This window comes from Mesoplodon mirus, assembly GCF_964341445.2.
Source record: "Mesoplodon mirus genome assembly, chromosome: 11".
NCBI lineage: Eukaryota > Metazoa > Chordata > Mammalia > Artiodactyla > Ziphiidae > Mesoplodon > Mesoplodon mirus.
This window is the reverse complement of record NC_138987.1, coordinates 49611908-49623407: the sequence shown is the minus strand read 5'-3', so window position 1 is coordinate 49623407 and position 11500 is coordinate 49611908. Positions and strand designations below refer to the sequence as shown.

General features: G+C 42.8%; 1 protein-coding gene across 4 annotated transcripts in view; it reads left to right on the top strand.

Moving 5' to 3' along the window:
• Positions 1 to 1635: 1635 nt before the first annotated feature.
• Positions 1636 to 11500, top strand: part of PRICKLE1 (prickle planar cell polarity protein 1) — a 108448-nt gene continuing 98583 nt past the window's right edge. For 3 of the 4 annotated variants that reach the window (XM_082636755.1, XM_082636753.1, XM_082636756.1), the window contains exons 1-2: positions 1636 to 1891; positions 6623 to 6745. The gene's annotated coding sequence lies outside the window, so the exon portion shown is untranslated. Of the gene's footprint in view, positions 1892 to 2528; positions 2818 to 6622; positions 6746 to 11500 lie in introns of those variants that run through there. The other variant, XM_082636754.1, reaches the window with a different exon arrangement.

Here is an 11500-nt window from a genome sequence, read left to right as displayed (position 1 = left end):
CTCCAATAAAATGCCGAGGAGCAAGACAGCCCAGATTGTTTTTCCCTAGATTCCCATCAGTTACAAACACCAGGAACAAGTGGAGTTATTTCAAAAGCAACAACCTTGTTTCCTGAGGGATCTATGCTCAGAGGTTTAGAAACTCAGTGGTGAATCGAGAGGGGAGAAAGTTTCGACAGTGCAGGGAGATCTGAATCTGACTTGGAATCGCAGAGCACAGGGCTGTGGTCAAACATTTTCCTAGATTTGTACTTTTTCTCCTTCCTTCTGCCTTTAGATGTTATTGCTTTACATCCTCTTTTTCATCGGCTCCGAATTTATTTAGTATTCCCTTGTTTTACTCCCAATGAAAATCGAGGAGATTTGGTGCTCTGAAATATCCTGAAATTGGCTGTTTTGATTTTTCTTAAAGGAATAAAAAAATGCATCGATCAACATCCCCCCCCACACACACGCACACATGCATACACACATCCTCATCTTTCTGGAAGATGTTACAGTGTCTTAGAGGGTTGTAGGAGGGATTGAGAGGTCAACGAAGCCCCAGCTTTGCAGAGACACCTGTCAAGTTGGGCTCCGCAGCTGCTGTCGGATTCACCCTCTGCAACGGGGGAAACAGTACTCCCACGGTGTGAGACTCCACTGATCTGGAACTGGAACGAGTGAAGGGTTTTAAGGTTCTAAGGTAACCCAGATGTCAGGGCAGAACTTTCAAACAGGCTAAGTCCGAGTTCCTCCTGAGCGAAAGCGCCTGAGAGCCCAGCCCTGGGAACTGGGCAGAATGAAAACACGGAGAGTAGCTTGGCCAATGAAAAATGATCAACGTGATCAAATTAACACTTTGAACACGGCTTTAAGTTCTCCACGCTAACTTGGGTCAGGTTGGGGACATTGCGATGGGTTGAGGTTCTCACGTGCACTCCCCAGACTTAGAGACTGTTGTTTTTTTTGTTTTGTTTTGTTTTGTTTTGTTTTGTTTCGTTTCGTTTTTGAGATGACCAGGATCGTCGGATAGGGACGGAACAGACTAGAGGCTGAATCTTTGGCTTCGTGCTCCGAGGCGGAGACAGCCCAGCCTGTGGGATTACACGAGATAGGATCGAGTCCAAGCGGGTCCCCAGTGAGGCGAGGCGCGCCGGAAGGAATCTAAGTTAAGAGTTTAATTAACTACCCCCCCAAACACACACACGCCAAAGGAGAAGAAACCCAAATAGGCAACCCCCAAACCGTTTGATCAGAGGAAATTGGGTCTTTTTCCCCCCTTCACCCTTCCTGTCTTTCAATCCATCAGAATGGTTGGTTTAAAAAAAAAAAAAAAAAAAAAAAAAAGGCGTAAGATCGGGGGCGGGGCAGAGGAGACGACCCAACTGCACTTGAGAACCTGGGCTGCGCCCAGGCGAACTTCATCCAGTTGGTCCCCCGCGCCCAGCTCAGCCCTCCCGCTGCGCCGAGCCGGTCCTGCCCGCCCCGCCGCCGGAGCCGTCGCCGACCCGGCCTTTCCAGGCGGAGCCAGGGGCGCGTGGGCGCCCGAACAGCCCTGATCCCGCGGCGGTGTCCGCGCTCCGCGTTTTCGCTAGCGCCGGGCAGGCTGCCGAGGGCGGGGTGCGCGGCAGCGCGGCGCGGGCTGCGGAGCAGGGCGCACTCCGCCTGCAGCCCAGCGAGCGCCGCCTCCCGCGGCCGCCGCGCCCGACAGCGCGCCCCGGAGCGTGCCCACCTCGCACAGCCTGCGCTGACCTCCGCGAGGGGCACCGCGGCCGGCACGGCCACGTCCCGGGCTTCGGATGGTTCGCGTGCTGCCCACTCTCGCCCGCCGCTGACGCCGCGGACCTCAGGTCCGCAGACCCGCCGCGGCGCCGACGACAGTCCAGCCGAGTCCCGCTCCCTCGCCGGGGTGAGTGGGCTCCTCAGAGGGGCTGCGGGTGAGGCGGTGAGGGGCGAGCGCCGAGGGGGAAGGGCCCGGCACGGTCCGCGTCACTGCGGGGGGTCTGTGACACCCAGACTGGGTCGGTGTCGCAGAAAATGGGGGAGACGGGCATAATCTGTTTGTTGGGCTGGGTAGACAGTGAAAGCAGATACTGGGGCTGCAGCACCAAGAGGGCTTCAGAGAGGCTGCCCGCACGGCTCCTGCTTGCGGCATCACAACCAACTCTTCCCTTGATTCTCTCCTGCGTGGAAACCCGTTCAGTGGCCCCAGAGTTGGGGCGATGCGGGGCGCGGGGAGGCCGGCGTGCATTGGTCTGTGTCCACCTCTTAGGATCGCCTGTCACCTACTGGCGTCCGGAGGCAGGGTGCCTATTCTCTCCTAACGCTCTGGGGAAAGGGCCGATTGCTTTTTGGCTGAGGTGCATCAGCTCCCCCCTCCCACCCCCGCCCCCGCCCCAGCAGTGGTGTTTTCTGGATTTTGCACGTATATGGGAAAGAGTGGGAGCGTCTTCTTGCCTTTAGGCAGAAAAAGTTGGAGAAACTGGGCATGTTAATAATTAGCAGGACCGGGACTCAGGATGCAGCAGAAAGCTGTTAAATTTTCATTGCCCTCTAAGAAAAACAGACGGCATCGCCAGTGACTGTTGGCAGTGCCATGTTATTTGGGGGACTTCGGGAAAATTGTCCACAGATTGTCTTCAGGAGGCTGAAGAAGGAGGTGGGGGTGGGGGGAGGATGGCTGGCACTGCCCTGAGTTCCAGCTTCCCTAAGGAGGATTCAGAGTCATAAGCCAAACACGTTTGGTTGCTGATTTTGAAGAGTATGGTAGGCAGAGCTGCGGCCCTGAGCGAGGTGAAGAACACAGCATGGGAACTGCCTAAAGGAAAAGAACATGTAAGGATCTTGCCTCTCCCGAGGAGTTCAGATGCATTTGTGCTATAAAAAGCACGCATATATACGTGGCTTTGGGGACGGGTTTTATGAAGGACAGATTACATGTAATGAAATTGTATTTGTGCATGCCGGTACAGTTTTGTCTACCTCCCGATTTTAACCAGACTTCAGAAGGCACTGTCTGCAGCTGATGTTATGTAATTGATGCGGTTCACCATCAGTGAATTTATAATGTGCCTTTGGAGTAAAAGGAGCTTCCGTCTGTTACTTCAGACAAACCCAAGGTGTAGACGGGTGAGGGTTGCTGAATGTTTGCCCTGGTCTGGCTCCAGATGTGTGAGCTCAGCTGTTGCCTGTCACTTAGGTGACAACTGGCCTTTTCCCGCTAAGCCTTTGCTGTCTCCATTATCCTCAGTGAAGTGTCAATGTTCAGCCGCCTTCTATTATCAGAGTGGACTCTAGCCCCTTGGGAGGTGGCAGCCTTGTTTCACCATCCCCAACAATATGTCTGTTTTCAGACTCTAGGAAGGAAAAAAAAATCCCATGACAGCAAGATAGATACATTTTGAATTGAGCACCAACTTAATCCAAAGATTCTGCTTTAATCAAGACAGCTCTGGAAGGATGACGCAATATTTGTCAAGCCTTTTTCTTTGGAACAATATTTACTCCCACTAGGGGATTTTAAACTTAAACAGCAGCCATTTATCTTGCTGTCTGGTGGGGCCCGGTTCAGTTTGCCTCCATGTGGTCCTAGCCTAGGTGGCTGGGCCGGGCCTGGGACAGGAATCTGTCATTGTAGCCCAGCTGGAGCCTGAAGAAAACAAAATACAGCACCTGCTGGTACCAGGAGGTTCCTAAATGCCATCAACTGGCGAGTCAGGAAACACAGAAGGAGATATTTTACAAGCTCTTCCAGAAATGTTTATACAAAGGATTTAAAGGTTAACAATGCATGTGCTCTACATATTAATACTAAAAGGTGCTAGAGATGAATGGACGTTACCCACAGTTGAAAGTTAGCACACTTGCTGATGAACTTGAAAATCTCTCTTTTAATAAACCATGGCTAACAATAGTGACTTCTTCTTGTGAATCAGTGTGGGAGGGAGGGAGAGAGGGCTAAAGGACTGGATGGGACATAGGGGTAGCTATATTGATGTGAGAGAATGGATTTTGTAAATTAATTTTCAATCCTTAATTTGGTACTAATTAGTGATTTATCACTGAGGGAGCCTGTTGGTTCACAGGTTTTTAAAAGAAAAGTGATGTATTTTACTCAAGTGACAGATTCAATCAGTTCTGCCAGCAATACCACTGAACCTTTAATTAAAAGTTTATCATGTTTTTAAAATCAAGGTCCATGGAACCACCATTTGTCTCTATAATAAAGGAGGTTGTAATGAGTCAGCTTGGGTCACCCAAATAAAAGCTAATATCAGCTGGAGGAAAAAAAGACCCTTATAGGGTTAATAGCTAAACTGTTAAGTTTAGAGTCAGATATGGGTAAAAGTCTGGTTCTTCCTAATGTCCTCTGCTATGATAACTCTGAAAAGACACAAAAGAAAAAAGGTGACAATTTAAAATTTCTTAAGTTAGAATTTTAAAAAGTAAGCTGAAATCTAAGTTTTAAAAAGTGACACTGTAAGATAATTTCTCTAAAACCGTTTATAATTACTTGAAAACCAAATACAAATACTTGAGTATTATGAGTGACTTTTCATAATACTCATAAGATGGAACAAGAATTTTTAAAATGATTCTCCAGTAATTAAGTAACTATTTTAGTGATATAGTTTGGGTTGTCCATATTACAGGAAACAATTTTCAGAAAAGATTATTCTAGTTAACTACTGTTAATTTTCCCATTAAAGTAGTTTATAAAGAGTAAATTTTTCCTTTTAAAGAAGGAAAGTAATTTTGAAAATCAAAGTGATTCTCATCTGTGCATAAAAATGTTAAAGATGCCAGTAGACCAGGGTATACTCCTTCCCCTTGGGAAAAAAAATAGCTCTCTCTCTTTTTTTCCCTCCAGGTTACATAAAATAATGTTAATTGTTTAACTCTTATTCATGTGAGAATATTCAGTTTGCTTAAATGCAGGTCCAATTATTTCACAATAAAGAGGAATTAGGAAAGTGAATGAGTTATATTTATTGGTTGGTTGGTGTTTTGAGGGGCCACTCCTGCTTTGTCTTCTGGTCACAGAATACAGCAGTACCGTATTACACACTAATGTCTTTAGAAGGTCGTGTTAGCAAACGAGCTGGGAGAGGGAAGTACAGTAGTCCTGGTGCCAAGTCCTGCCTTGATGCAGTTCCTCGAAACCTCAGGCGGTACGTGGAGCCAGAGCCGAGTGCCAGAACCCAGCCGGCCCCCCTTCTGGACTCTTCCGTCTCTGGATGCACACAAGCCTAGCACCTCAGCGCCACCAGCAACCAATAGCCAACCTTCCTGTCTGTGGCCGTGCAGAACTGAAGTCGCGGAGGTTAACTAAGTGTGTGCTGGTGGAGGAACATTCTGGAGCAGTGGAAGAGGCCTGGCCCGAAATGGCACATGGGGGTCCACCTCACTCTCCATTTCCCTCACTCTCCTCTCTCCTGAAGGAGGGATGGTGCGAAGAGACAGGCTTTACAAGATGGAGCACCCTGATGTCATGACACTCCTGGTGCAGAGACACGACAGAATAATCAGACCCCTCTCCCGTGCGCCAGAATGACACGATTTTTCCAAGAACCGTTCCTGAGCCAGTGGTCCACTGGCTCTATTTCCAGTCCCCCGGGGGCGGGGGTGGGGGGCGGGTTCAAACCTCTCAAAAAGAATGCAGTAATTCTTCCTGGTCTCTGTTTTGTGTGCTTGTTTAGACTAAACTCTAAATGCATTTTGGTCACTTTTGAAGGGACCTCTCTAGAACAAGAACGATTGCCCAGCCTGAACTGATTAGACCTCTCCAGATTCATTTCCTTATGAAGAGAGATTTTAAATGTAAAATAAAAATAAAAATACCAGCAAGGCAGAAGCCAGTGTAAACATTTTAAAACTTAGAGCTGTAAACTAGCGAGCAGCTGTCATTCCCCTTTACTTAACTTCTTCCTTCCTGTCCATAACGTCGTCTGAAGCGATCCTAAAAAACAACTGACCAGTTCGACTGCAGTTGCATTTTTTCTCACTGGTAGGTTTGTCCTAAAGTCTTGGGAGAGAAGCCTTTCATTTCGAGTGGATTACACTTCAGAAGAAGAAGAAAAAAAAGTGCGGGCTGTGTTATTTCAGTTGTTCAAGTACTAAAGTCATGTACTCCTTTCTAAAAGTTTTGTCCCGACTGCTGATTTATAGCACCCACCAGCTTTTGCTTTGTGTACGCTTCTCTCTGTTTCCTTCTTGTCTCATTGGGCCTTTGGAAAGAAAGAGTTGTCAATAATACGGTGAAAATATTGTAGTCAGATGTGGCCTTAAGGAGACCCCTGGGTGCAGCGTGCTCTCCCTCAGCTGCCCTGCTTTTATCTGCAGTGCAGATCCCACAGCTTACAATTATGGTCTTTGACTTTGGTAACAATTCTGTTTGAAATGTTTCCAATTACACACAATATTGGCGGCATGTAGCAGCTGCATGCCAAAAAGCATTTCCAAGTGTGTTCCAAGAATCAGGCTGTGATTGCTTTTAATTTAAATAAAGGCTATTTGGTTTCCTGGGAAGCTTTTTATAACCACCTTCTCTCCCCCACCCCATTTTTGTCACCTTTTAAAAAAAGTCTGATATAAGGTAGCCACCACTTAATGTGATACAGTATTGGCCCTGGTTTTCTAGGATGGCCCGTGGCTTTGTGCAAGCATGAGGACTGTTGAATAAAGGAAAACTTAAAGAAACGTTGTACAGCAGTTTGGATTTCCCCAAAGAAGAAAAGAAGGAAAGGTTATCTGATCACATATTGTAAGTAGCCAACGTTTTCGAATTTTTCCCCCTCCTTCTTTAGGGATCTGTCATTATAATTATCTATTTGGATCACTGAAGATTATTGGGTACAGTGTCTTTCCTTCAACTTCTTCTACTTTTCTTTTTGTGAGCCCATGAACATATGTTAAAGACACATTAAAAAGGTAGAGAAAGTCAATAAGAATATTCTTAAAACAGTGGGCATGGTGGGGGCGGGGCAGGGAGGGAACCATGGAAATAATTTCACCATTCTACAGTAACCAAACCTGCCAGATCACCCCCTCTGTGGGCTTGAAATCTCTGAACACTGAAACCTTTTAAAACAGTAGTGGCTTAAATCTTTTAATAGCTACCAGATATACTTGACTTATTAAATCTGAAAATAAGAAAATATACACTTTCAGGATTTAGAGTGAAGGGATTAGTTGCAGGACTGGGGGGTTCTGTTTCCAGGATGGTTTGTTGGCCCATTTGAAACATAACACCTAGAGCTAGAGGGTATCCAATAGCTGAGGTGCTAAGATGGTCCCAATTAGGGTGTTTTCACATAGGCTCTTTCAATCCTGGCAAACACATCCTATAGAATATAGTGCTTCTTTGGGTTGAACAGTAGTTGACTTGCATAAATGCCAACATCTCTTCTGGCATTTTTGGAAATCTTCCATCATGTAATAAATAGTGCTGTATAATCCAAATTTGTAAATGCCATGTTTCATGTAGCCCCTGTAGAGACAGCTGAAATTAACCCAGGCTGCTAGGGATCATTGAGATCCTGGAGGTTAAGTTACTGCCTGTTTCCAGTGTCCTACCACTAATGAATGATGGTGGGGGGCTTTGACCAAAGCTAGGAGAGGGTGCGAGGTTAGCCTTAGTGTAAGAAGCACCCACCAACCGACACTTAGACGTGTCCTTTCTCCTTGAAAACTCTTTCAATTAAGCAAACCTTCTCAGAGGAAATTTACACAACTCAAGGTAGAATGAGATTTATGTTGCTTTACCAGCTGAGCACCCAGCCTGCCAAGTACTCAGCCCACCCAGGTCCATTGCTATAGTGACAAAACCCACTATAGTAACTACGGTTGAAGTAGAAAGTCTATTAAAACCCATTTCTATATTGGCCAGCTCCTCTGCCCTCATTGCAGTGCAGTCTTCTGGATACACACACACACACACACACACTCATACACAACATTCTTTTAATCTAATAATAGTAAACTGATTTAGACAATGTTATAGTTTCATGAGAGGCATTTGTCCTTGTTTTTTCTTTTGTCTTTTATCTCAGTGATAAGTAAATAGTATGGTATTCTTCTGAAGAAACTCATAACTTGTTAACTGTAATTGATGTTTCCAACTCTGTTATTTACATGCTTGAATAATCTATGTTCCTTCGTTAGGATCTGAAAAAGACCTAGATAGCATGGCATTTTGTTTTGCTTTAAAATATCTCTGCCTTGAAATAGAGACACAGATGTAGAGAACAAACGTATGGAAGCCAAGGGGGGAAAGTGGGGAAGGGAGGGTGGTGATGGTATGAAATGGGAGATGGGATTGACATATATACACTAATATGTATAAAATGGATAACTAATTTTTAAAAAGACCTAAAAATCAATAAATAAAATACCTCTGCCAAACAATTTCAGGAACTGTTAGGTTTTATGTAAGAAGACTCCTTAGTTCTCTAGTGTTGAAATACTTGTTATAATGTGTGTCAAAAGGAGACAGCATTTTAAATTCTTCCGTGACTATGTAATTAATAAGTATGTTCAGTGCTTGAAGTATGTGCATGTTACATAATTTTTAGAAAGAGATAAAGTTAGCTCTGAAGTGCATTAGAGCATCACAGATGTTTCTTGTAAGAAAATTCATATGCTTCATAGGAATTTTGAACTCGTTTCTGCTGCTTAGCTTTGTTCCTTGCAAGGATCATATGAATAATTTCATTGAGTTGCTTCAGTTCTTATTTACACAAGCCTTGGGAAGGGAGCTGAAGTGATAAATAACTTGCCCCCTCACCTAGTTCTGAAATGCTTTGGCCTTTTATGTTTTTGTGAATGTGAAGGGAGGGAATAAAATATACAGAGAAGATGTTTGTGTTTAACTAACTTAATCATATAAGTTCCCTTTGTGGGTCTTCTATAAGCTTAAACAGCTTGTTAGGCTAATAGCCAAAAACATGTCCTCAAGTACTGCCAAATGTGTTAAAAGCACACCAAGCTTTCTTCATATTGAGGTATTGGAAACATATTTTTTTAACCTTCTAAATTTTAGCAATAAACCAGAAAAAATCACTCTCTTCTTCTCCTTACCCACAAAAGCCAAAATTATTATTCAGTGCAGTGCTGAAATGAGAAACTGATAAGAATAATGATATTTGTGTGGGAGAGTTTTAAACTGGCTTGACTTGGCTGTTTAAGCAGGGAGCAACCAGGTTACAATGGTACATGATGGGTCTTTGTTTTTTATGTGTTCATGTTGCTTGTACACACTAGCTTTTTTTACTTTGGTTCAGTAACTTTTGGTCAAGTACTTGTCCATTTATCCTGTTTCTTCTTGAGCAGAGATTCAAGAACAGACAGTGGTGATGCAATATAATAGTACAGAAAAAGTCAGTTTTTCTACCATCATTTTCTGAAAATCAGAAAATTTGGACTGTAATATAATAGCTGTGTGATTTCTAGTCAGCCACTCAGCCTTTCTGGGCCTCAGTTCCTCATATATAAAGTAAGGGAATTAGGCCAGGTCAGTGCATGTTAAGCAAAGGTTTGAACCGTAAACACCTATGGAGCTTTTTCAAAATGCAAATACACAGAGAATTTTAAGGCAGCAGGTTTGGGGTGGGGTCTTGCACATTTAACTTGAAAAAGCTCTTCAAGTAATTTGATACACAGCTGTGGTTAAGAGCCACTAAATTAGATGATCTCTAAGATTTCCTTCCAGTTCTAAAATTTTATGTTTCTAATCCTACTAGACTGAACATTCTTCCTTCCTTCCTTCCTTTCTGTTTTGTTCATTTGTTCATTCATTCTTAACAGCTATGTTCATTCCTAGTGTTGCTGTCAAAATATAGACATCATTTTAACTCAGTTCTGGGAAGATCTATGTTCTGCTCCTGTGAGTAGATGGTAATTGATATAAGGGAGGAACCACGTTAGTTCACCATTTCATACCCAACGCCTAACACCGTGCCTGGCACATAGTGGACACTCAACAACAGAGAGCCCCAAAACTCAGGAATCTTTGAAAATGTGATGTTAGTTATTTTAGAATAATATGGTTGACATTCTGTAGTGTACACAGAAGTATAAATATGCTGTACACATGAAACTTATATAATGTTATAAGCCAATATTACCTCAATAAAAGATAAATTAAAAATGAAATAAAGTAAAATAATATGCTCAATATGTTTTTTGTCAGCCTCCAGGTACCTTTCAGGTAAAGTGCCTCCAAGTTGAAAACAATGGATGTAATTGTTCATCTGAAAAATAACATAATAAATACATTATTTCCCTTATGTTTCCAGACTTTGGGGATACTCAATAGTGTACCAATTGTAGTTTTTCTCAGATTAACAATTGGTCTCATTGCTTTAAATGTGGAGTTACATCACCTGAAAAGGTATCTGGAGGTTGACAAAAAAGATACTAAGCATATTACTTGAAAGTGCAATTAATGTACTATGAAAAACAGATTATCCTATGAAAACCATAATGTGTCTTATGTTTCCTTATCTCTTGGGCTCCTGCATTTGTTGTATGAATGATTGTTCAGTTTTCTGCCATGACCTATGTGTGTCAGTTTAAGAAGTATAACCCAACCAAATCACTATAAAGGTTTCAGAGCTTATCTGACAAATTTACAACTTTATTACAATTTTAAGTCTTACTTTAAAATATTTTAAATTACAAAGGTCAAAATTTTTAAATCGATTGCTAATTATAATTGTTTTTTATAGCCAGCAATTGTGTTGGATCCTTTTACAGACATGATTCCACATCATATATTTCATAACATATAAAGTGCTTTTAAAGTGTCCATATCCACAGTGCATGTGTGTATACACAGATATATGTGTATGTACACACATATGTATATTGTTCTAGCTACGATAAATCAGAAAATCTCAATAAAATATGAGAAGCACACTCTGTTTTTCTCATAACTATGATGCATCTGAAAGTTTTATTATCAAGGGTAGGAAAATTCTTGGTTGCATAGTTTTGTGCAAACTGATTAAAAGAGTTTGTTGCCCGTTTTGTTTCTCTGCTCTTTTCTTCAGTCTTTGAAAAATTGGGTTATTTCCTATCATTATCCATTATTACCGTTACTTAGAACATAGACTAAATAAAAAGAACTTAAACCAATCAGTATAACTGCTGGCTGTGTCTGCATAATAGGAACAAAAGGAGACATTTGATACTTACCTAGTTTACTTGATTTTTTTTGTTGTTATTGTATGTTGCTGTTCTTGAGAGGAGGGAGGGTGTTGTTTTGTTTTTAATTAAAAGAACTTTAAAAATTCACCTTTCTGAAACCTGGATAACTGTCCAGTTTCCTCTGAACTTTTTCACTGTGAAGGCATGGCCAGTAGCAAAATCAGCTAGCGTGAGCTCTTTTTTCCTACACCCACTGCCAAATCAACTAATCAGGGCCTCAGAGTGGACACTGACACCTCAGTTATCTGCTTGGGTTGTTTGTACAACGTAACAGGAAAGCTCTCTCTTAGTCATTATGTGAAGGGATACT